Source organism: Choristoneura fumiferana, chromosome 18 (assembly GCF_025370935.1).
Source record: "Choristoneura fumiferana chromosome 18, NRCan_CFum_1, whole genome shotgun sequence".
NCBI classification, from domain to species: Eukaryota; Metazoa; Arthropoda; class Insecta; order Lepidoptera; family Tortricidae; genus Choristoneura; species Choristoneura fumiferana.
In genome coordinates, this window is record NC_133489.1 from 4852827 (window position 1) to 4880171 (window position 27345).

General features: G+C 39.4%; 1 protein-coding gene and 1 non-coding gene across 3 annotated transcripts in view; one reads left to right on the plus strand and one right to left on the minus strand.

Annotated features, from left to right (window-relative positions):
- The window catches only part of Sdc (Syndecan), a 442876-nt gene that overhangs the window by 90767 nt on the left and 324764 nt on the right, over positions 1–27345 (minus strand). The window lies entirely within an intron of this gene.
- Positions 5408–5480, plus strand: TRNAV-AAC (transfer RNA valine (anticodon AAC)). The gene has a single exon. It is a non-coding gene; the product is annotated as a tRNA-Val (tRNA).

Below are 27345 nucleotides of genomic sequence, written 5' to 3' on the forward strand. Positions count from 1 at the left end.
TTTGTATATGGTACGTGAAGGGGACAAACGAGCAGATATTTACATTACATTATCAACATAAATGTATCCATAGTCATTCGCAATGAATTAAGCTATGATTTTAAGTTAAAACTTTTAATTTAATCACATTATTTTGGTTTTTAGACGACCAGGGTTCGATTCCCGTGTCGGGGCAGATATTTGTATGAAAAATACGAATGTTTGTTCTCGGGTCTTGGGTGTTTACTATGTATTTAAGTATGTATCTATCTATATAATTATATTTATCCGTTGCTTAGTACCCATAACACAAGCTTTGCTAAGCTTACTTTGGGACTAGGTCAATTGGTGTGTGAATTGTCCCGTGATATTTATTTATTTATTATTTTAGGGATGTTTAAACGTTAAGTACCCTGCTATGCCCAATACCTATTTCGATACCTATTCTCAATACCTATTCGATAAATATAATTCGATTCGATGTTAAAATCATTTCAATAAATGATTTAAAATCATTTGTGTATTTTAGCTTTGGTTCAAAATCGTTCATCGTGATAGCGAAACTTACATTAAAATAACAGTAAAATCATAAACTCCATCCCCCTTTTTAATTAAAGTATGTTAGCAAGTAGCCAAAAACAATGGTGAATACTAAAGGCCATTTTTTTCGCTAAGTGTTTTCGACTACAACACACGCTCTTATTTCCACTGTGTGTAACAATTCAAAACAAACGCTGTTTCACACTAATTAGTCACAGTGGTGTATTTGAATGCTCTAGTTACGTAAGCAATAATACAGGGTTTTGTTAACATTTGTGGGGATAGGCCACTATTGACAGTTCTCTCCAGGGAGATTTGCTTGCGGATCGAAGTCCGAGGAAGAAAGTCGTAAGTTGTATTTATGCATTCGAGTTGAGAAACTTCGATACGTAATTGGGCCAATCAACTATTTTACCGACACTTTGGGCGTCTCCTGCGTTACCAAAATTGTCTCTGGCGTTACCAAAAAATCGTACTTCCAACAAGATATTCCACGGTTTAACAGGTTGAACTTACGTAGGACGGCATGTATTCATGTACACCATCTATTAAATTACAGAAAAAACATGTTTACTTACAAAAATCTTCAAGTTTTCGAAAAATGTCGCGGACAGATTAGTGCCGGTAAAAAAGTTGATTGACCCAATTACCTAGTGTGTTGCAGGATATAGCAGTTGCTTTGAGTGACGACTAGATGACGCTAAAGGTTGCCACACACTTAAATTTTTAATTATTTATTAAAATATGATAACACCGAGATATCTTGACGTCAGACATCCCTCAGTGCCTAACAACGAAAGTCTTCAACCAGTGCCTCCTACCAGTTTTAAGGGGTAATCCACAAATTCAAGGTCGCTCAGCAAGCTATGGAGAGAGCAATGATAGGGGTTTCTTTGAAGGATAAAACCGAAACCACATTATCAGACAAAGAACGAAAGTCACAGACGTTGCTAGAGAATTAGTTCGCAGAAGTGGCGTTGGGCTGGCCACGTCTGTCGCAGGACCGATGAACGGTGGAGTAGACGAAACGACGGACGGGAAAACGTAGTGTAGGGCGTCCTGAGGCACGGTCGTCCGACCTTAAGAGGGTCGCTGTCGCTGGCAGCGGATGGGTGCGAGGGGCTGAAAACAGTGTTGTGGCGCGCCATGGAAAAGGCCTATGTCCAGCAGTGGACTGCTGTGGGCTGATGATGATGATGATGAACACCGAGATAGAGCTCTAATATAAAGGCAGAGAGCTTGGAAGATTAACTTAACCTTACACGAAGAGCACCCGTACAATACTTCATACTCTTAATTTTAAATACGGCTGTTGTAGCGATACACATACGTATGTATATATAGTATGTACACGAAAAACTCGCTATCTTTTGCAACTGGTAGGTAAGCTGCAACAGACAGTCACATAAACGTTTATACCAACTTTGAACCAATTACAAACAATCGATATGCCCAGCTTACCGGTAAAATCCAATCAGCCAGCCGTTAGTCTATCACAGCGGCTTTGGTGCGACACGGACCCAGTTTGTGTACCTACATCGTCGGATGGAATCTTAACATCGGCAAACATGGTTCGGCGTATTTACGTAGATTGATCCGAAACGTAAAGGAAACTTGCATAGCAATATCATGCAGCTTTCGTACATGTACTGGTAATGTAGGAGGACAATAAATGTCAAAAAAAAAAACGTTTATTCTGTAAGTACGCCACAAAGGGCTCTTTTTGTATATGTTTCTTTTTAAACTAACAGCACTTTTGGATATTTGTCAAGAAGAATATGCCGCAAGAAACTGGTCACAAAGATTTTTCTTCTTTTTAAGTTAAAATACTGGCTGAAAATAAAAAAAAGCCATATGTTATTTTTTTTAAGTGGACGTTCAGTCAGCAGAAGAAGTGGTTAGATGGTCAAAGCCTTTAAAAACGCGCAGAACTGCTGGTAAACATCTATGTAGGTACATAGGTCCAAACATATTTGCGCTCTAATGTAATGACATTGACCTTTGAATCTGTTGCCTTCGCATTAATGGAAGGGACCTTTCCATCAAAGGACTAGTGAATTTGACGGGGCTCAACAGGCTCAGTTTTCACAAAGCCAGCTAAAAGGCGGGAAAACGCCCCGATAGGCCCGCCATCGGACCGCAACCTTTGGTCATTCGATGCCTATCGTTTGTCGCCAAGAATTTACTCAAAGCAAAGTTACGAGTAGGTATGTAGATAACGCTTCGCGTCATTTGCTATCACAAAACGTTCTATTGGTTTTGAGGTGACGCTGCTCGGTACGAGTCCCGTCGCAGAATAAGTGTACCGTGCAGTGGAGTGCTACCTTTGGTCATTCGATGCCTATCGATTGTCGTCAAGGATTGAGTCGAAACGAAGTTACGAGTACAGTCAACGTCATAAATAAGTGATAATTTGTGAACCTTGTCGCTTTCAGTCGTTACACAATTTCGTATGGTTTTTCAAACATGTCGTTAAAGTGACAAGGTACAAAAGTGATCACTTATTTATGCCGTTGACTGTACATAACGCTATCGCGTAATTTGCTATCACAAGACGTTCTATTGTTTTTAAAGTTACGGGGTTAACTTCGATGGCACGACCCTCTGTTTGAGAGGCGATAGGTCAAACCACTAGGCCACCACGGCTCTTAGCTTAAGTAATATTATATTATATCAGAGAGTAAGGCCCAGCATCGGTTCATTATATGCCTGTCTACCATAAAACTAAAGTGTCGTGTGCGAGCCGGGGTTTTAACCCACGACACTCTGCTTGAGAGGCGATAGGTCAAACCACTAGGCCACCACGGCTTCATAATCATGCCGGGCATACTCCCACCTAAAAGGCCGGCAACGCACTTGTGACTCTTCCGGTGTTGCAAGTGTCCACGGGCGACGGAAACCGCTTACCATCAGGCGATCCGTTTACTCGTTTGTCCCCTGATCCATAAAAAAAGCTACAGCTTCTATCGCTGTAGGTCGTAGGTATAAAGCTCAAGAGAGATTACTCAGCAGTTTGCGCAGTTTAAGTTGGCTAGTTAATTGTTGCGGAAGTCTGATCCCCAGTTTACTATGGGTTCGAACTGTACCTGCTTTGCTAATTAGTTGCCGTGAAACTTGCATGGATTTAGTTCCTAGTTTAGAGTAAATTGTAATAGCTTTTTCATCACACTTGCTCGTAAACAGTGTCATAACATGCAGGCTACCTTGGTTGCAACCCCCAAATAAAACCCTCGACCTTAATGTGCTTCTCATGAAACTCGTGGTCGGTCGCATGAGTCAGTGCCCGTACTGATGCTGCTGCGCCGTGCCGCGTGCGCGTGCGCGCTTCTGCTGCAGGACCACATGGTCTACATGCAGACGCACGTTGCGGCGCATGCTGAGGGAGGGGGAGGGCGGCGCTGCCAAGAGCACAGCCTAAGGTATCGCCAATATTTGGAACAATTATATTTTTTCTTTTACAAATATAAAATTTTACTCGCAAATGTGATGAAAAACATTGTATGTCGCACGGGCGGCACTAGAATTACGAACATCGACTCATTAAAGCCCTCAGTCTTGGACTTCGGGCTTCTAATAGACTCTCGTTCGTAATTCCTTATTTACCGCCCTAAAGACACAATGTACTAAACGTTGATAAAACGGTTAACTTACAAAGGTACAGTCACAAGCACCAATATCTGATACAAAGAAACCGGCCAAGTGTGAGTCGGACTCGCGCACGAAGGGTTCCGTACCATTTATTCTATACAACATCAGACATTAGCAAACAAAAAACCACGTTTGTTGCATGGAGCCCCCCTTAGATATTGATTTTATTTTGTTTTAATCATTTATTTTTAAAGTGAATATACGATTAAATCCTACTTAATATTATAAATGTGAATGTTTAGATGATTGTTACTGAATCACGCAATAACGGCTGAACGGATTTACATGAAACTTGGCGTACAGATAAACAAAGATCTGCATTGAGACACGGGATACTTGATATCCCGGTAATGCGTTCCCGTGGGATAATATTTCATGTTTAAACAGGAATAGAGGGCGCTGTCCAACAACGATGACGTGCCGTAACTCGGCTCTCAAGATGACGTGTGTCGTGACGTCTTAACTTCGTTTGCAATAACATAATAGCGTTGAGCAAGCGAACGTTGTCCTTTCAAATTGTTACCGTAACCTTTTCAGGCCAAACTCTAAGACATTTATCGATTGCGTTGCCATGGTAACAAGAATCGTGTAGGTAATCTGTTGTCGTTGTATATTTCAAAAAATGCACGGGCATATAGGCAAAGCCGCGGGTTAAGTAAGGCTAATATTCTAAGGTTAGTATTCTATAAATAAGTATTTCAAGCGTGAACCTGCGCCGTTATTAATATCGAGCAAAAAACGACACAAAATCACGTTTGCTGTATGGGAGCCCCCCTCAAATATTAATTTTATTCTGTTATAGCGGCAACAGAAATACATAATCTGTGAAAATTACAACTGTCCAGCTATCACGGTTCATGAGATACAGCCTGGTGACAGACGGACGGACAGGCGGACAGCGGGGTCTTAGTAATAGGGCCCCGTTTTTACGCTTTGGGTACGGAACCCTAACAAAGCGAGTATAAAATAATATCTGTGACTCATGTCAGATATTGCATGCTCCGCTGTGGCTGCAGGTCATTGCACCAGATGTATTAAAATAGGTACAACCTAATTATAACACTTATTTTTATTTGTTATTATAGTCGTAAGAGGACCTAGAATGAGTAACAGTGTAAAATTGCAAACTGGTATCTCTACCTATACATTTTTATCCATATCACATGAATTTTCACTATCTATAAGAAAAAAAAAATAACGTTCGCATAAGCATATACTTAAATTCAACACTCACCAACAAGTTTCCGTGGTGTAGCGGTTATCACATCTGCCTAACACGCAGAAGGCCCCCGGTTCGATCCCGGGCGGAAACATTGCTTTTTCCTTTTTTTTCTACAATACTTTATATATTTTTTTATTATTTTTATATTATTTGGTTTGTAATGCGTAACAAAAATAAATATCTCTAAATTTAAGCTTTAACAGACGTATGCAATTTGGTAAGACGCTACGAAGCCATTTAATCCCGGGGGTGTATTATGAAGTTTATTCCGTGTGATAAAGCGGGCCTCATTTCTACGTGTCGTAATGAAATGTCACGAAGCAGCCGTGTGCCGTAAATAACTAGGTTATTTTGCCTTTGCCATAACGTTGTGCAGTTACATTGTTACGGTCTATAGTTACTATGTAGTAAGTACCTAAGTACCTATCAGAGATGTGCGAGAATGTGTGCGTGTTTAAGACGGAAACGCAGCCTAAAGACAAATTAATGTATGGATTATTTTGTCACAGCGAAACTTTTGCCAGTCATTTGTTTCATTAAAAATATAGATGAATTTTGAAAAAGAAGCATCCATGACAGAGGTATCCACTCTTTTCTGACACTGCACAGCTATTACCACAACATTAATTTTAAAATGGAAGGTGTTAAAAATGACTGAATTGAAGGCGTTTTTTAATACTTACACACACACACACACACACACACACACACACACACACACACAACATACAAACATCACGCCTGTATTCCCAAATTCGGAGCCACTTTTATATTTGGTTTTAAGTTTGACAAAAACGGTACAATAGTGACAGGTTGCTAGCCTATCACCTACGGTCAAACGGTCACCACGGAAGAAATGGAGAGGTGTTATTCTAACCCGACACCACACGGGAACTGGGTTTATTAGGTACTTACCAGTTCTTTTAATGTGTAAAAAAAAGATTTAATACCAGAAGTTTGCTTAGCAAATGGTGTCCACGCAATTTGTTTGTATTTTTAACGTCAATACCTGATACAATCAACGTCGAATGAAACAAAAGACTATTGTTGATAGTCAATTAAAAGTGAGTATTATGAATGACGTTCGTGTCAAGTTGTTTGCCCCTAATTGGCTCCTATAAATCTTTTCTATTGTGTATGAATAGGTTCATAATAATATCAGGATTGTTATTAAAATATCAGTGTCAAACAAATCTCGAGAATCTATCAAGGTCAAAAAAATCTCGAGTATTTTCATTATGCGTATTTAAAAACATATCCACTGCCATTGGTTCGCCGTCTACAATTAGCTAGCTTTGTCCCGCAACGTCGTCTGCCAACAATTCGTTTATCACTATTCCGCGGGAGCTTTAAAATTTTCCGGGATAAAAACTATCTTATCTCCTTCCCGGGTCTGAAACAATACCTATTTCAAATCAATACATCAATCGACTTGACTCTTTGGCGCTGCGTGAGGATGTAGCTTCACTGTGCATCCTCTAACGCATGTACAACGGGGAGTGCTCCGAGGAGTCATTCGGGTTGATCCCTGCCGCATCCTTCCGCTACCGCCCTACGTGACAAACACTTCCATCCTCACCATATAGATGGTTCATCATCATCATCATGTCAGCCGAAAGACGTCCACTGCTGGACATAGGCCTCCCCAAGGCTCTCACTCAGACCGGTCTTGTGCTTTTCGCATCCACCGCGATCCCGCGATCTTAACCAGGTCGTCGCTCCATCTTGTTTGAGGCCTACCGACAGCTCGTCTCCCACGTCCGCGGACGCCATTCGAGAACCTTTTGACTCCATCGGCCATCAGTTCTGCGAGCAATGTGACCCGCCCATTGCCACTTCAGTTTCGCAATTCTTCGGGCTATGTCGGTAACCTTAGTTCTACTGCGGATATCATCATTTCTGATTCTACCCCGCAGAGAAACCCCGAGCATAGCCCTCTCCATAGCCATATAGATGGTTGGCAGTCTTCTACTGTGCGTTTTTCCAGATATTTCCTGCCTCGCACAGCAAGCTCTGGAATGAACTATCGCCTGCGGTATTCCCGGACCGATATAACCTTCAAGCTTTCAAAAAAGAGCGTACTCCTACCTAAAAGGCTGGCAACGCACTTGTGACTCTTCTGGTGTTGCAGGTGTCCATGGGCGACGATTGTCATTTACCATCAGACGATCCGTTTGCTCGTTTACCCCCTATACCATAAAAAAAAACAATATTTGAATACTTACCTAAATTTTCTGCTTTCGACCTTTCCATCCATAATTGTTAATTTCCCAGATCATCGTATCTAGTCAGTGGAATTAAGATAGCTTACATACTCGTAATTCAATAAGCAAACAAACTATAGGAGAGCAAGGCACCTAACTTACGACTACATTTGGAACAAGTAAGTAAGTAAATAGTAAATAGAAGCAGTGTTACCATAATAATATAATGTTTGAATCGTAGCGTAACAACACATAAACAAAACACGACATCCGTAACAAAACTCGAGTAAACACACGTATCGTCTCAATTCGTAATTAATGTGAACGCGTGTTCATTAAAGAGCTATTGTGTTATTAAATTACGTACATATTGAACGTGACAGTCCGATTTGAACTCTATGGGTTTAATGTCAATAGTCTGAATGAATTACTGAATCCAGAGGCCGTATTGTCCAACGCGCTGACGTTCGCTACCTCATTCATCATCTCTTTCTACCCTTGTTTTATAGGTAGTGCCACGAGAGTTGAAGTAAATGATTACACACACAGCCACAGAACGATTGCATAAAAGGAGAATGAATTAAATGAATGAGTGAATGCCAAAACTGCGCTGTCATTACATGACATGTTCTTGTGTGCGTGACCTCAACTCTGGTGGCACTACCTAGATACGGCGTGGCAGAAAGAAATGGTGAAAACCATTGTGATTGTGTGTGTGTAAGACAGTAAGGTAACTTTGGAATTGCTGTTACTTTAGATGGAAGTATAAGACCTATAAGAGAGCGTGGTACGTCTTTCCTAAAAATCTCAGAACGTTGACTATCAAAAACTATTTGTTGTTAACATGCAAGCGCAAGTGATTTCCTAAAACTACATTATAATTAATATACCTACATAAACAACAACAAGAAAAAATTAATAATACAATGACTCTTTATTAAACACCATAATGTAGTATATTAACCAGTAGTACAGAAAACACAGGTAGCTCAGGTAGGTACATAGAAATTTTCCAAGGTTAGCAATGTATGGCTTTTCTGTCCTAATTAATAGGGCAATTTACGGACGTATTTTATTTTGGACGTTGTACGGTGATTGTAGTTTTTGCAACTTGATAGTAAAATTCCAGCAACCACGTGGAGACAACTTGCGCATTAAAAAATGCCAGACACGAGAGCAATATACCTAGAATTTTGTGATCACTATTCACTGTTAAGGTTAATCGTCGCCAAAGCCAAATACACAGAAATAGCAAAATTAGATATTGTCTAAGTACTCCCGCCATGTTCGAATGCTACAAATCAAATCACAATTTCATTATAAGTAAATAATTAATTATGGGAATTTCACAACACGATTCGGGGTTTTAGCAGAATCTTCAGCAACATAATTTTAAAATTGTCAAAATTCTTAAGAGTATTATTCAAATATATAGAAAATCTAAAATTTTAAGCATCGAACCAACTGACGATTTAAGTAGTTTCGATTCAGGTTCTGTGGAAACTTTTCGTAGAAAAATTCATAGGTAGTGACAGTGACATCGCATTGTTTGACAAGGAAATATGTGACACTTACTGTGAAAACGTTCTACGGTGGGTCAGTTAGAAATCAAATCGTTCGACTGTACCTATTCTAGTGAAAATAATTTCTAACTTAGTCACTGCCGAAAATCCAAAAAACAATGTTTCTCAAACTTTCGAAGCCACTGTCGCTAAATCCCACGGACCCAGTTCCGGTATAGGTCGCTCCAATTCCGGTTCAATTAATCCAGCGCCAAATGAAGTTGGAACCTCGGTAGGTATTTTTAATTAGTCCGAGTGGGAATGCGCCGTAAGGAGGCGAGGCGACAGTTATGGGCGAAACTGCTCTTTTTACTTATTTTTATCAAGTTTTATTTTTTTAACGTTACATAGAATACCTCTAGGTTGGCAACGCATCTGCAACACCCCTGGTGTTGCAGATGTTTATGGGCGTTGGTGATCTCTTGCCATCAGGAGACCCCTTGCTCGTTTGCCATTCAGTTGAATAAAAAAAAAACAACGTCAGGTATTAAGTACAGTACCTATGTTCACATTGTGTAGGTAATAAAATAACTGAGTCTGACGGTTAGAGTAGGTATCTGTGAAACTCTTGGGTGAGATCTCAGCCCGGGTCAGATGTATGTGTAAAGAACACTAATAAACCCATTTGCAAAAAAATGGGCACCCAAAACTTTTCTGTACATGAAGTTACCCTATTTTTTTGGCAAAATGAGTAATTTCCTAAAATCTAAATAAAACAAATTAAGATCAACGTAATTTTATCAAGCAAAAGTGTTTTTGCTTCGGTAAATTAATTTTATTTTATATTGTTGCATCCCTTATCCCTTTTCCAACTGAGTACTCGAATAAATCAAAAGTGGCCGTGTTTTTGGCAAAGGAGTGTATTTACAATCCAATCTTGTCTGGTTAATTCATGTATACGTACCTAACTATGTTTATAGGTAGAACAAACATTCATTAGTTTGGGAATAGGTATAGTTTTTTCCACAAGACTTATTTTACTTATTCAATGGTGTTATGTTAAATAAATAAAAAAAAATAAAAATACACAATCTCATTAAATAACGTCTCTTAGGTTTTTACTACATATCTCTACATAGACTTTGCTAAAACTTGCTCATAGAGTTACTTTTTTACTTAATAATCAAAGTCGCTATCGCTTGTCGCTTTGATATCCACGTACCCCGTATCCCACTTTTACAGGAACTAGAAGGGGACAGAAGTTTTATGGGCGTTAATACTTCTAATAACGAGTAATGGAGAATTCTTTGCTGCTCAGTTCACACATGTTAAAATAAATAAAGAAAATTAAGAACTACTTTACTTGGTTTTTGTTGTAGAGAAGGTTATTTAAATAAGCTTTTCATGCTTTTCTTTTTAGGATACAACGCTAACTTTGAATTTGATATTGACCCACTTCTTATGGTGATATTGATAGCTACGAAACTTAGCAATGATGCGTAGTTCTGATGACAAAGCAAATTTCAAAATGCCAAAGCAATCGGTTTACACAAGACAAACGATATCAATCGACGATACAATAATTGCTTTTACGTTTTTGATACGTCAACGATAGGCAGATAACGCCGACATCACTCCAAAACCTAACTTCAGGAAACGCAATTTTGCGAGCGATTTAAAAGCTTCAAAGTAGCCAATACAACGTTAGCGCCGGACGCTCGATGCACTAACGAACTGCCGGCAACGGCAACCGAATAGACTATTTAAAAAGTTGGGAAACAGCGATAATATGTGAAACATCGATGTCAATCCTGTCACAATGCTTTAAAATACAATTTCGATTGCATGACTGTCGCTTTATGCGTTCAGACATGAGATGGTGAACACGACGAGTTATTCGTTTGTTTTTAGGGTTAAAAAAAAACTGTTCAACAAACGGAACAATACGACAGATAATTTTTATACTGGAAAAAATAGTAAACATCGTTGTGGTTATATGCAAGTAAAGGTTCCCTAGTCAAATTGGTAAAACATAAATATTTACCTATAGTTTCGCTGTATATGTCCGTTCAGGGCCTCTTCGTATTAGAAAGCTATTTTTTTAAATCTAAGAGGGGGTAAACAAGCATGCAGGGTACCTAATAGGAAGCAATCAACGCCACAACAAACTAAACTAAACTTAATCAATACTAAACTTAACTTAATTTACTTCTCAACTAAAACTGTGAAGTTACATGTAAGAAAATGAGCATGTTGATGTGAGAAGTCATTGGAGAGATCAATTCTAAGATTGGCTTTTGGAGTCTTTTTGTATTTTTTATTTCAACTCCAAATTTTGTTACTTTTATGGTCATCCCGTAAAATCCATATTGATTGCTTAATAGCGACATCTCTTGTCCGGGTGAGCGGTTAGTTCCAATGGTTCCAATGGAATGTTTGAAAGTTTCTCGATGAGGGCTAAAAACATAGATGTCGCTAGTGTCGCTGCTTAAGTAACTAAATAAGAAACAAACACGCTGAGATATGTGGTGCATAGGAGAAATTCGTATCTGTACTCCTGTCCAGTGGTAGTGTAGGGGTATGGCACGCAGCACGGAACGCTGAGGACCTGGGTTCGATTCCCAGCGCTGGTCTCTTTTTCTGGTTTTTCTGTGCATCTATGTTTCAGTTTGTATTTTCGAGATCAATTCCACTTAACGCTAAAACGGCGGGACGGATTTGATTGCAATTTTGTATGTAGATAGCTGAACATCTGGATAAAATTTCGAAATCTCACCCGCTGGATATTATAGTCATTAAATTTTCGCAAGTTAAATAAAGCTTGTAAAAATGTGGCATTTTCCTAACCTATTGCCTAACTAGACATAACGTCAAATGTAGCACAATAAACTCGTGTACTTTAATTCTGAGTCTTGTATTTCGTTGTGAAACGTTAGTAGTACATTGAACTACGAGTATACAACTCTATATCTTTCCGAATGCAGAGCTCTGCCGTTCATTGCATATGTATGCTGTTGACATCGTTTTTTTTTCAATTTCGTCGGGCTTTCGGTTTACATATCCACTGTCAAGCAACTAGATTATTTTCGACTGTACTTGTTTATCCTGTGGGCTTTGTTTAAGCCGCAAATTCAATACGGCCGCTTCGTACCTGTAACAGAAAAAAATTGTTAGTAAAATCAGCGATTTTCTCAAAAAAACCGGCCAAGAGCGTGTCGGCCACGCCCAGGATAGGGTTCCGTAGCAATTACGAAAAAATGAAGTAATATTTTTCTAAGGTTTTCATATTGTGTACGGAATCTTCCAAGTTTAGGGATGTTTAATACCTTAGGCAGTTATTTACTCTTAAACTACTAATAATTCCCAAGCAATCTTAGCCGCTATAATTTTCCGTATAAATTTGATATATTTACTACCATTTTGATTTTTTTTTGCCAATTTTTCCACCCAACTGTAGATTTTAGAGGACGCTCGATTTGATTGAAAATTTGCACTTTAAAGTTGAATATTTCGCAAACAAATCACTGAATAGAAAAAAACATTTCCACTACGTCTATGGGAGGTACCATACATTTTTTTTTTAGTTAAGTAATTTTTTTAGTTTTTTTTATTAATAGAAGATGGCGAGAAGACTTAAGATGCATATCAAATAGGGTGGCAGGAGCATGCTCTAGATAGGGACGAGTGGCGGAAGGAAGGGGAGGCCTTTGCCCAGCAGTTGGACACTTTAACAGGCTGAAAAAAAAAGTTATTTTTATTTTACTACTATCGGCATGACTGATATGTATATTCATGCCCAAATTACAGGTTTCTAGTACTAACGGTCTCTGAGCTTAGCCGCGGACGGACAGACAGACAGACGGACAGACATGGCTAAACTATAAGGGTTCCTAGTTGACTACGGAACCCTAAAAATAGTTAGTAGTCTTTAAGGCGATAGGTGATATACCTCTATTTTGGTTTCAATTAATAAATAAGGAGTTAATTAAACTCTTTCTTTTAAGTCGAAATTAAATGCAAAATTGCTTCTTATTTAAGATAAATTATTATTTTAATATTTTTTGAATGCAAATCAAATGTTTTTTATTTTAAACTATTATCCTAATTTAATTTAATTTGTTCATTTTAATATATTTTGATTTCATTCATGATAAAGTCCTAAAATTAATACAATTATGAAAAAATAACTAATTTTAGATCAAATAATTAAATTTACAGATAAGAAAGTTGAAATTATTGAAAAATTAAAGCAATTTCAACATCAAAAATTAAAAAATAATTGTGATTAAAAACATGTAATGAAAATGAATTTTAATGTGTCAAGGAAACTAAATTGTGTAGCAGGGTGGGATCATTTCATAATATAATTCGCTATGATTTCTCCGGCAGCAGTACGGAATGTCAATACGTCGGCCTAAATCGCATACCTCGTAACTCCATTTTTCTGAAAATTATGTTTTGACACTTTTAGATAGTACTATTCTGAACGCATCTAACGGCAAAACTCTTAAATACCAAGAATAAACCGTTTAAGTTTAAAAAGCAAAATAGAAAACCTCGCAACTCCCGACCGCCATTTTTGTAAAAGATATACCACGTATCTCCCCCCGCCACTCCCTTCAGTACCTACAGTTTGCGATGGCGTTGTGACTGCACGTCAGTTTTGCGTAAAGATTTAAGAAGAAAACGGGTGCAGACTAACAGGTGTGTAATAAGGTTCTGCAATATTAACTGATTGTGTATTCTTGATAGATATTTATCATATTTAAACACATTAGACTATTGAAAGTTTAGTTTGTTTGCGTGCCGTGGACATACGAGGTTTGCTCCGCGTGTATCTTTACGCGTGAAGATTAGTTACGTGGTTTTCTACGCAAATTATTTAATCTAGTACGTAGTTGTGATTGTTCGAATAGCAATTGTTTTGTTTGTGTCGCTATTTTAATTTATGTTATACCTACCTACGAGCCTGTTACCCGCGACTCCGTCTGCGTAGCATTCGGTTTTCACTATCCCGCTGGAACTATGAAATGTTCCGGGATAAAAACTATCCTATGTCCTTCCCCGAGACTCAAACTATCTGTATACCGATTTTCATCTAAATCGGTTCAGCGGTTTAGACGTCATGAAGCGAAGTGACAAACAAACAAACAGACTTACAAACTTTCGCATTTATTATATTATAGTGGGATTTAGTCGAACTCGTCCCAGCTGCTTTACTTAAGGTTTTTTACTTATAACATTTTTATTGTTCTGTAGCAAGACAAAACAAAGGAAAGCAAGACTGCAGATTTTTTTTTTTCAAAAATAGGTAAAAACGTACGCATGTTACAATTTAGATGTAAATCAATACGATGGATCTTTAATTTTAGTTCAGGAAGAGCACTATTCATCTCAACAAGAGATTTGTTTTAGAGTGCAGAACCCTACACCACCTTGTATCACACTAACTACTACTACTACTACTACCAGGGCGCAGTGACCCAAGTGGGTCTTGGCCTCCATCACCAGATTACGCCACGGTTTGCGGTATTGAGTCAGCTCTTGCAAGTCTTCGACCCTGAGGTCCAAAAGGTCTTTCAGGACCTCGTCCCTCCAGCGGTCTCGACCACCAACGACCAACCGGCCTCTCGGTCATCCCAAGTCCGCTCTCTTCACGGCTCGACCCTCTCCCATCCCAACCTTTCTACGTGCTCGAGCCACCGAAGTCTGGACGCCTTGATCTGTCCTCATTACCTCACCAACTGTGCAACATGAAATTTGTTTGTCACCAGCTAGTTTCAAGAGCTTGAAAAAAATCGATTTTCAAGCCACGAAATCCACTCATCACGTCATAAACCAGCAGTTCTCAGAGCTTTCCTGAACAAGAAAAATGTCAACAGCCTTACAGCATGAACATTGTGTATCGCCCGCTAGTTTGCATCAAATTAATTCAGCCAAAAATAATCATGCTTCATTATCTTCACCTGAGCCAAACTCATGTACTTAATCATGTAAATAATTACCTTGTTCAGATCAAAAGATTACCTCTATTTTTATAGCAAAACTCTTAACTCCCGATTTGCTTTATAAAATTTTCAAGAAAAAACTTAACTCCAAAATTACCAGGTCCACGTTATTTAAAAAAAAATAGGTCTTAACAATCTGACGGCTAAATTTAATTTAACATTATGTAAAAAAAAACTTAGCAAGTCTTCATGCAAAATTTTTGGTAGTGAAGTTTTTTGTGTCTCCTGTAAAATTTGATCAGATTGAGTTACGAGGTTTGCGATTTAGGCCGACGAATTATGATATCACAAAGGTAGCACAAAGGTTCCACCCTGGTACGAGATTCAGTTTCTTTCGCTGTAAAATGTTTTATTTTTATTTTTATGAATTGTCCTATGTTAAACACTCGTTCAACCAGTATCTAAGTTTTTGTGGTAGCACGGCTAGTTACGTTACGATATTTAATAGTCTAGATTGCAACCATAATCCTGCCAGCAAGTTAAGATGGCCATCAACCCCCGTTTCTTAATAATTATTCGCACAACACCATGCGTCAACATAAACGAGACCTCTATGCGACTTGGCGCTTAAGTAAATCGACACTCATTTCCAATAAAAACATTAGTAAAAATGACGTAACCGCCAAGTCCCTTTTGCCGTGCACGACATATTTCATGCCGTGACATAAGGTTAGTTACCAAACTCGTTGTTCGAGCAGCCGTAAAACTTTAAAATTTGCACCAATTAATTTTAACGATGCTTTCGCAAATCAACCCCTTAATTCGAAAGCAATTAAAAGTTTCCCAGTTCCAGGGGGGGGGGAGGAATAAAAATGTCCCCGTTTCGTCAACTCTGAAATTATCGGCGCGATTGGCGTTCAGTTTTACGGAATTACGTAAAATGGATAAGTTAGGTAGTAAAGGGAATGTTTTAACGATGCTCTTTGAGGATCTGTCTTTAATTGACTATGATATCAGGCGCGAACACAGAGCATGCGTAGCAAAACATCACAGTTTATAAAATCTGCCATATAAGGTACAGTCGCGGAATGAAAAGCCTTTGATTATGGTAGTTTGACCTAGCGCGTCTTAAGCAGAATGTCGTGAATTCGAGCCCGGGATTTTTGAGTTATGTAATTCATTTGCAAAATTGCATTTCACCATGAGCTTCACAGCAAAATTTACAAAAATTCCCATCCGAACTGAGGGCACTAAGAACTAGGACCCAAGCCCTCTTATTTTGAGCGGAAACCTGTGCTCAGCATTGAGTCGTAAGTATAATATAGACTTGTGTCGCATTGGTGTGCTAAACTTGGTAACTTCATCAACTTTATTATGTAGTGGGTTTTCCCAAAGCGCCAACAACAATTTTGCCATCCTCAATTTTTTCGCCTAATCTCATTCCCGAACCTTTCAATTCGCGAGAAGCGTGTTAAGAAGTTACGTAAAATACAATTTCTTTCGGCGTCATTATAGATTCGCGGATAATCCTCGTCTGCGTAATTTTCAAGGGCAGCAAATCCCTGGAAAGGATTTCTTGCTTCGGCTTTTGGAGTTTTGCTTTTGCTAATTTAGCGGTGCAATTAGTCTCCCTTGCCAAGGTCATATGGGGCGGTTATGTATTTTACGAAACAGAATATTGTATTAAATTATTTTGTAAAACTCTATATTGTACATAAAACACATGAAAATAACAGAACACAGGATAATAAGATGTACAAAGGCGAACGTATCCCTTAAAAGGATCTCTCTTCTAGTTAAACTTTGCGTTATTTGTTGACGACAATGTTTGTCTGTGGCATCGTAGCTCTCAAACAGATGGACCCTCGATGCGAATTTTTTAACCGACTTCAAAAAAGGAGGTTATCAGTTCGGTTGTATTTTTTATGTTTGTTAGCTCAGAACTCCGTCATTTATGAAACGATTTGAATTTTTTTTTCGTTCGTATGGAATGCCTTCAACTAAGTCCCAGAACAACCAAAACACAATCTGATGATTAGATCCTTAGGAAATCGAGGAAACTCTTCAAATGTTGTAGGGACACCTATGATATTCTTGAAAATCATCATTTGGTTAAGGGGAACTGATGATGAAGATGATTTGACCAATAGAGTTGCTACTCAATAACAAGTAGTTCACGGGTCGAAGTTCAATTACTTTAACACAGTTGCTATGAAGTAATGCAAAGGGTGAAATGGAACGGGTGGTGTGGTGCAGCACCAGGACTCCTCAATAATGATCGTCTCTGCATCGGAAAAAGCAATTTTTCGTAAAAGGTGGCAAGCAGTTGACATTAAACTATTGTATCTTAGATAATTTACGCGAAAAAGCATGAAAAAAATAATTTTATAACAAAAAAGTGAACCGACTACAAAAAACCATGAAAATAATTTTCTACCAGTCTGAAGTCGGTGCCTCAGCACGAGCTATTACTAGTGATTGAAGCCCAATATATATATAAGTACGTAGGTGAGGTAGACAACTAATAAGTAATTAGGTCCACTCCTGCTGGCTGCATGGTTTTTTGTAGTCGGTTCACTTTTTTGTTATAATTTTTTTTTACGTGAATGTCCTTGTGGCTGTTCTCAGCTATGTTTCATTTAAATCGGTTCAGCGTTTTTTCAGATATTAAACTCTGAAATGACAATATTATTAAACACAAGTCACTAAAAAAAACATTAAGTATGTATGTAGGTACGGCTGATTCTCAACTGCAACACAATTTTCGTCGAAATTTCCAAACTGCCAAATAATTAGCACAACCAACGCGCTTTACAAACAGGTTCTAATTCCACGTAAAACACAGCTTCTTAAAGCCATTTCGCAAGGCAATCACAAATTTTCCTAAGACCATAACAACTTAATTGAATAAAGCACTGCTCCTTGCTATCTTGTGGCCGGCCATTAAAACTTTAGACGGCAACTAATGGTGGACCACTTAGTGGGAACATTTTAAATCATCGCCGAGTTAAAATTAAATTGTTTGTTTTCAAGACTTTATAGCAAGTTTAGTTATCAGATCTAAATCGCTGAACCAATTTAGACGAAATTCAGTACACAGATAGATTGGGTCCCGGGGAAGGAGATAGGATAGTTTATATCCCGGTAAATAACGTAGTTCCTGCAGAATACCTACCGATAAATGAATTCTACGCGAATGGAGTCGAGGTTAACAGCAGTATATTATAAACAGCGTTAATAGCTGTTTTAAAAAAAGTGTACCTACCCTTTCTTTTTTTGAAATTTTGAAAAAATATGGTTTTACCTACTCAGAATCAAGAGTAGGTAACAATCGTATCCGATTCTTTAAAAAAATGTCCCCCAGAAAGAAATCCGTTTTGCGACGTTTTTTTCATACAAGTCAGTATGAGCGTGACAAAACTGAGTCATAAAAAAAATTTGTATGAAAAAATGGGGACATTTTTTTAAACCATCGGAAACGATTGTGCTCTTGATTCTGAGTAGGAAAAACCATATTTTTTGCAAAATTTCAAAAAAGAAAGGGTATACTTTTTAAAACGCCCTAATGTCACATTCCTTAAAGAGAAACACGACCCTACTCTTTTCTCCAAGGGCTGGCAACGCATCCGTAATTCAACTAATGTGGGTGTCCATGGGCCATGGTGATTGCTTTCCATCAGGAGACGTGCTTGCTCGTTTTTTCCCTATCGTATATTTTTTTTTTTTACTTTTTCCACTTAATATATTATTAGTTTGACATGATGGAACTCGAAACGTTTGATGAAGATGTAATCTATGGGACCAGAGAATATAGAAAGATTCACTATTTAAAAAAAAGGCTACTTTTTAATCCCGAGTACCTTCCCATTGGATGTAGACGAAGCTGCGAGCAACAGCTAATAACAATATGTAACTTACCCTTGCTCAATCTTGTAGTGTGTAAGTATTACAAAGGAATAAAAAAAAAAACTAAAAATCTTACATGCAAAATGTGACAGCACTTGTTACTTTATTTAATTCCATTTTATTCCTTGTTAATAACGTATTTCAAAAATTTAAATTAATTTCGAATTTTGCATGCTGTACCTAATGAGCAACTGTGATTACATACTCTTGTGATTTAACACCTTTGTATATAGTTTATAAATTAATTAATAATTTATTTTCTCAAACATGCTCGGAAATGTATGCGTTAATGTCACGAAATGGAGACATGAAGTTTCTCATTTATGGCTCCCTACCACCTCCCTACATAACTTCTTGGCCTAGGCCATGAAGTATGTATGAAAATCCATTATTGTCCGCTGCTCTAACTTTTTTAAATTTGCTTACTAACATTAAACTGACAAAGGAAAAATTACGAACAGCCAACCACCACTACTCTGTAAGCATTTGCGATACTGCGATGCGATGCGATGCGATGCGATGCGATGCGATGTGATGCGATGGATGGATGGATGGATGGGACGGACGGACGGACGGACGGATGGATGGATGGAAGGACGGACGGACGGACGACGGACGGACGGATGGATGGATGGATGGAAGGACGGACGGACGGACGGATGGATGGATGGACGGACGGACGGACGGATGGATGGATGGAAGGACGGACGGACGGACGGACTGATGGATGGATGGATGGACGGACGGACGGACGGACGGATGGATGGATGGAAGGACGGACGGACGGACGGACGGACGGATGGATGGAAGAAGGACGGACGGACGGACGGACGGATGGATGAATGGATGGATGGATGGATGGATGGAAGGACGGACGGACGGACGGACGGATGGATGGATGGATGGAAGGACGGACGGACGGACGGACAGATGGATGGATGGATGGAAGGACGGACGGACGGACGGACTGGATGGATGGATGGATGGACGGACGGACGGACGAACGGATGGATGGATGGAAGGACGGACGGACGGACGGACGGACGGATGGATGGATGGAAGGAAGGACGGACGGACGGACGGACGGATGGATGAATGGATGGATGGATGGATGGATGGATGGAAGGACGGACGGACGGACGGACGGACGGATGGATGGATGGATGGAAGGACGGACGGACGGACGGACAGATGGATGGATGGATGGAAGGACGGACGGACGGACGGACGGATGGATGGATAGATGGAAGGACGGACGGACGGACGGATGGATGGACGGATGGAAGGACGGACGGACGGACGGACGGACGGATGGATGGACGGATGGAAGGACGGACGGACGGACGGACGGACGGATGGATGGACGGATGGAAGGACGGACGGACGGACGGACGGACGGACGGATGGATGGATGGATGGATGGAAGGACGGACGGATGGAAGGACGGACGGACGGACGGACGGACGGACGGATGGATGAATGGATGGATGGATGGATGGATGGAAGGACGGACGGACGGACGGACGGATGGATGGATGGATGGATGGAAGGACGGACGGACGGACGGACAGATGGATGGATGGATGGAAGGACGGACGGACGGACGGACGGATGGATGGATAGATGGAAGGACGGACGGACGGACGGATGGATGGACGGATGGAAGGACGGACGGACGGACGGACGGACGGACGGATGGATGGACGGATGGAAGGACGGACGGACGGACGGACGACGGACGGATGGATGGATGGATGGATGGAAGGAAGGACGGACGGACGGACGGACGGAAGGAAGGACGGTCGGACGGACGGACGGACGGACGGAAGGAAGGACGGTCGGACGGACGGACGGACGGATGGATGGATGGATGGATGGATGAATTAAATATTTCCTCACATTGTTTGAGAAAAGCACTATACAAACCTCGGCCAGAACAGGGATTGCTGGACTCCTTTTAGCCGGCCTCGTCTACGACTCGGCCGTCTACCCCAAACTCGTCCATCAATCCCTTACTTCATGGCCTCTGCAGTAATGTACTATTCTTACTAACTTACTTCTCTTTCTATGGCAAAATTAACGCTTATTTTAATGACGGAAATTAAAACGCCTTTAGAATAAAGCTCTATCATAATGAACGATGCGCCTTACATTTTTAATTTATTTTAACCCATCGAGACAGCCAGTAACATTAAAAGATTAATTTAAAAAGAAAATACACCAGCAATTTTTGAATTTAGAATTCGGCGCACGTCAGAGAGGTCGACCTTTTTACTCGAAATTAACAAATACATTCCTCATTTTATTTCATGAGACGTGGGTGAACAAACAAAAAGAAGAAACGTTACTGTAATGGATATTAAATATTAAAATTAATATCATTACACTCTTGTCCCTTTTGAGACCTACAATTATATACAAGGTTTTCAAAGTTTACATTGTTTGTCGTAAAAAGTTTTTGTACCTACCTTACCCTTAGGTTGTTTACCTACTATTATAATCCGGGACCTCGTCAATTTGTGACGCGTATTGCACCATATTAACCTAACCTTAACTTGAAGATAATCGTAATTATAATATCATTGGAGTTATTGTATACTAGAAATATCTATAAAAATAGTTCCAACGCGACTTATCTAATTATAAAAATTTAATGAAATAAAAACATCGGCTTGAGTTCAAATCACTTTACCATTACAAAATATGGCCTAAGGGCCTTTGCACGCTGCGTTTTTTAAATGCGCTTTCGACGTGCGTTTGTATTAATACAAACGCGATGAACAGAGATTTATACAAGTACGAGTATGGCTGATCTTTGGAATGAAATATTGCGCTGTCGATGCGTGTTTCTAAAGCGGCGGGCATAAAAAACGCGGTGTGCAAAGTCAAACGAAATTTTCGAACGATGACGATTCCAAAATCACACACCAGAAAGTTCCAAATTCAAATGTTCTATAGCAAAATTAGCGTAACCCTCAGCGCGAACTTCACAATGCTACAGTAGGAGACATTGAGTGCATAAACGTGAGATGTGCATTCGTAAGTGGACTTGGATGTTGTTGAAGTTAAATTAGACAAGTACGTCACACACAGGAGTGGATTGTAAGCGTAGCGACGTTAAGTTTTGAAGCAATTCCTTGAGTTTCTATTGGTAGTAAGTAAATAAGTTGAGCATGTCTAGTATGGTTTATGTCAATCCAATTTATAGAATGGGTAAACAAAGACGCGATTAACCCGACCACAGACATTTTAATGATGTGAAAACCTAGAACCTTTGCAAAATAGTTAATCTGTTCAGTAAATCGATTAATTAATGAATTGAATAGATCAAAGTATTTTTGACTATTTTATTATTTACAATAGTTGATTTGATTCCAAAGACTGTTTATTCAATTATAAAAGCAGTAACTATTTTTTGTTATTTTAAGGTAAATAAGTAATAATCGCTTATTCAATCGAGTATTAATCGATTTTTAAAATTTAAATTTTTCCACCATCTTTACGCTAGTCTTTGCTACTACAGATTATACACGAGTTTCATTCAAGAAATAACGTCAGATTTTGACTAAGATTTTTCAAATGAAAATTAAATATTGTAATCAAATTAATTTTGGTGAAAAAAGTGATTAGACGTCTAGTTATAAAAAACACGAATTTTAGGTAAATGTGGTACAAGAATTTTGATTAAATCGGTTTGTTTGCACTTTCCTTAAATTGGATTGGCATAACGTATAGAGTGGCAAACTTAAGATTTTTTGTCACATTGAACTAAGGATTGGCCTGACAGAAGGCGTCAGAGCGGATATGTTGCGTGCGGAGGTCCAGATTAGAAGGGAGGCCGTTGCCCAGCAATGGAACAGTATATTGGCTATAAAAATACTAAATTAGTTTTTGAGATAGTTGAAAGGTTTCGTACCATTAGGGTGATAAGCAGAACCCTATTAATATCGCTACACTGTCTGTTTATTTGTCTGTCACAGGGCTGTATCTTAAGAATATCTGTTTGTCAGTTGTGTTTGTTTATTTATTTTTGTACCATATAAAGAGTTTACGTACATACTCCTACGTCTCAAATCGTTGATTTCAAATCATTGGCACTTATAGCCAAAAGATGTGAGTTATGTATCGTATGCATTTCCAGATAGATACAACCTAGGGCTCTTCAGGGCTCTAGTCTTTAATCTTTAGGCTTTTTTAGCTTATCTTTCTAGTTCAGTAAATCTATTTTCTAAAATAGACATACTGAACTAGTAAGATATAACTTTGGCACGCACTTTTGATCAGGCGAGATAGGGGTCCATCCCAGATCAGTTTTAAATAAAACTCAGACTTCGTTGAGCTAACGTACGAAAACAAATAACAATCATTTATTGAATCAGGCGTTACTTTGCAGAGGTCCATATCAATGAACTAAAAGAATTTCCTTACTCACCCGCTACCTTACGATAGCTAAGCTTATGCAAAATATGCGTGTTCATGCAGTTCCTCCACCTCCACACTGTAAGAACACACACAAATCACACAAACCCATCTATCACCACCACCACACTACACTGACACGTTTCGAACTCAACCAGAGCTCGCAAGTTGTTGGAACTGCATGAACACGCATATTTTGTATAAGCTTAGCTATCGTAAGGTCGCGGGTGAGCTAGGAAATTATTTTAGTTCATTTAAATAACAATCACAATCGTCAACATTTTCAGCCCGCTAACAAGCGTGACGCAATACTTGGATGTGTTAACTCCGGCCCCCGAAATTAGAACGTGAACAGTAATTAACTGGCGCAGGTGCTCTCGAGCTTCATTAAACTTTGTCAACAAAATTAATGATCAGGGCTGAGGGGTTTTCTATTATACCCATGTAAGGCTAAGGTCGCAAAAGTGGCGCGTTTTGAGGAAACACTTCTCTTGAAAATCTAGGCATACGTGCTGCCAAGCTGAAGAGTGCTATAGAAGAGTATCTAGCAAAAGATCTCTTTAAAGTCGGTATTAAACGCTTGTAAAAAGAAACATACAAATACACACACACACTTCAACTAACTTCTAAAAATCGTAAGTAGTAGAGAGTACTGTGGCTGTGGTGTGTGGCTAGTTAAATTAAGTGAAGCTAATAAACGCCATAATGAACGAAAACACCACTGCATCCACCGGTAGCCCACAGCTCACGATATCATCAGTTCATCTAGTGTGAGGTCTGCCAACGCTTCGTCGTCAGTTACTGTTAAAGAGTGTTAATAAATACTGCCAATTATATACTGTTCTGTGCTGTATGTTATACACTGTATACACTTATATGGACAGAAAAGTCACCAATGAAGAGGTTTTGGAAAGAGTGGAAGAGAAGAGAACATTAATAGAAACAATAGAGAATCGAAGAGGGAAAATGATTGGTCATCTTATACGACATGATGAGTTCATAAATGTCATCTTAGAAGGAAAAGTGGAAGGGAAGCGAAAAAGAGGGAGACCGAGAATTGATTATACAAAGCAAATAAAAGAGAAGGTAGCCGTCATGTCGTATATGGAGGTTAAGGAGGCCTTTGAGTAGAGAGAAGTCGAGAGCCATTCATCGGCTACACCGACAAGTGTAACTCTTAAATAAGAAAGAAGAAGAAGATACACTGTTCGCTAGCGTCTCTATCTGACAATGAACGAAAAAATCGCTTAAACTTGAGCGTGGTCGAAGCCAGGCCTTCAGGGTGTACCCGCAGCCGAAGCAATTAGTTCGGTTGAAGAGGGTTTTTTAGGGGAAAATGAATATGTCAAGTATCATGATGATATGGTTTTTGACATAGATTAATTTGATTTTGGCAAAGCAAGTGCCCGGTTTTTAACGAATTATGTTTTCAGTAGAAACAGATGATTAGTCACGCTTTTTATGTGTTTTTAGGGTTCCGTAGGCAAAATGGCAAAAACGGAACCCTTATACTTTCGCCATGTCTGTCTGTCTGTCTGTCCGTCGAATTCTGCTGTTGTTCGAATTATTTAACTATTGTGCAGTTTAACACATTCTGCAATGTGGTACCTACCTATACCTACGTGTAAGTGACTCAAAAGTGTATAGGTAGAAAATAGACTTTATCCCAAAATAATTTTCGGACACAATTGATAGAACACATATTTTTCCAGAGAACTGATTAGTTACCAATAATTCTTTGACATGGCGCAACTACAGTCGTACTATTTTGTTCTCTATCACAATTTTATGCACAAATTCTCTGTACAAGTAGAAAGTAAAAGTTCTCCGAACGGCTGGCATAGGAATGAAAGTCTGATAGTTCAGAAGCCGAATTGAGTTATAAACTTTTTGAAACATGTACGAAGTTGAACCGCACTTGGTTTGATTTTCAAGCATGAGAAGGGAGGGTGTTTATGTTGATGAGAGAGATTTTATTTACACATATTCGATACACACAGTTCCCGCGGGATAGCAATAAACGAATTTTGCGCAGATGGAGTCGCGTTTAACGGTTAGTATTATAAATGCGAAAGTTAGTAAGTCTGTTTGTTTGTTTGTTACTCCATCACGTCAAAACCGCTACACGCTAACGTCAAAATCGGTACACAGATAGTTTGAGTTACGGGGAAGGACATAGGTTAGTTTTTATCCCGGGAAATTGAATAGTTCTCGCGGTATAGCGATAAAAGTCGCGGGTAACTGGCTAGTTGTAAAGTATTACAATTTCTAAATATTTATTATCCAGAACGACACATTTGGCATCGGAACGATGACACAATGTCATTGAACGATGAATGTTGGAAACTTGGCAGCATTTAAGTATCTGCTGCATTTGCGTTGACCCCTTTTGGCGATAACCACTACCTACTAAAAATCCTAAAATAATTTATTGAAGTCTTCAATCTAACTGGTGATTCTAGATCACATTTAAAACGCTTGTATATTCTAAGGGCGTTTCAACTATTTCTAAAACCAGAAAAAATCTTCGTGCGGTGAAGTTATTATTTTCACGGCCCGATCCGTACCAATTAAAACCCTGCACACAAGATTGCAATCCCAACAGCCGGGGATCTGGACTTGTCAGGTATTTCTGGATCCCCACGTATAGCGAAAATGGAAACGGTGGAGATTCGCGGTAGGATTCCATTTAACATTTGCTTTTGTGTACGCAAATTACGAAATCCAGCTCATAGGCGTACCTGTTGTACAGGTAGAGACCGTAGATAAATTCCTTTATTTTTTTCTACTTTAGGATCAATTCACACCGAGAGCAACGCGACATGAAGCGCCGGGAGTAGCATCCCGGCTAGCGGACATTAAATTAAGAGGAACACACCAGCGAGTACGAATTCAAAGATTTTTTAAAAACGAAACGATCGATTTTTAGGCTGCCTTTACGTGCCAGAGGTGTACTGCCAACTAGACGACCGGAGAATTCGACCAACATATCAAAAATCCAATAGTGCCAAACATCACAACTACCTACTGAGTCACGAAAGAATGTTAGGCTTCGTTGAAAATGCAGGATCCAGGAATCCTCTCCTCCTCTTCTCAGAATACAGGATCTGTCTCGGAATTGAGGTCCATCACGATGTTTTGCTCCACCGAAAGTTTCTGAATAAATGTTAACAAAAAGCCAACTGCACAATATCAATACCCACGGTAGACGGGCCAGGACAACTTTCCAGATTGAAAGTTCATCTTGCTCCCCAACCTTCTATTCTGTTAGTTTTGTTCCGACTTTATAATCCTTGCCGTTGAGAAAAAGCCAAACAGTTGCAATATGACGCGAGATAGCACGTACACAACAACCGTGCAGCCTCGCGAGTCTTGACTGTATGCCATAATATTAGTTTTGACGTGGGACGATGTTTCCACAAAAAGCTGCTGCAGACCGCCGTTTTAACCAAATTGTCTCTGTGTGAACTATTGTGAGGCAGTGATTTCACTATAAGCGTGACTGAAGTTTAGAAATGCCAGCACGTTAACTAAGGCGCGATGCGACAGTAAAGTGAGAGTGAGTGAGTGGAAGTTAATCTTGTAACGGAGTATTATGATCTAATATTATTCTTAGTCTATTTCACTCATATTGATCAAAATTCGGCTCAGAGTCACGCAACGAGCTATGGAGAGAGCTATGCTTGGAGTTTCTTTGCGCCATAAAATCCGGAATACGGAAATTCGTCGAAGAACTAAAGTCACTGAAATAGCTGAAAAAATATGCAAATCGAAGTGGCAATGGGCAGGCCACATCGCTCGAAGAACAGATAACCGTTGGGGGAGAAAAGTCCTCGAGTGGCGACCACGAACCGGAAGACGAAGCGTTGGCAGGCCTCCCACCAGGTGGACTGACGACATCGTGAGAGTTGCGGGAAACCGGTGGATGCAAGTGGCGAGTTGTCGTTCATTGTGGCGTTCTAAGGGGGAGGTCTTTG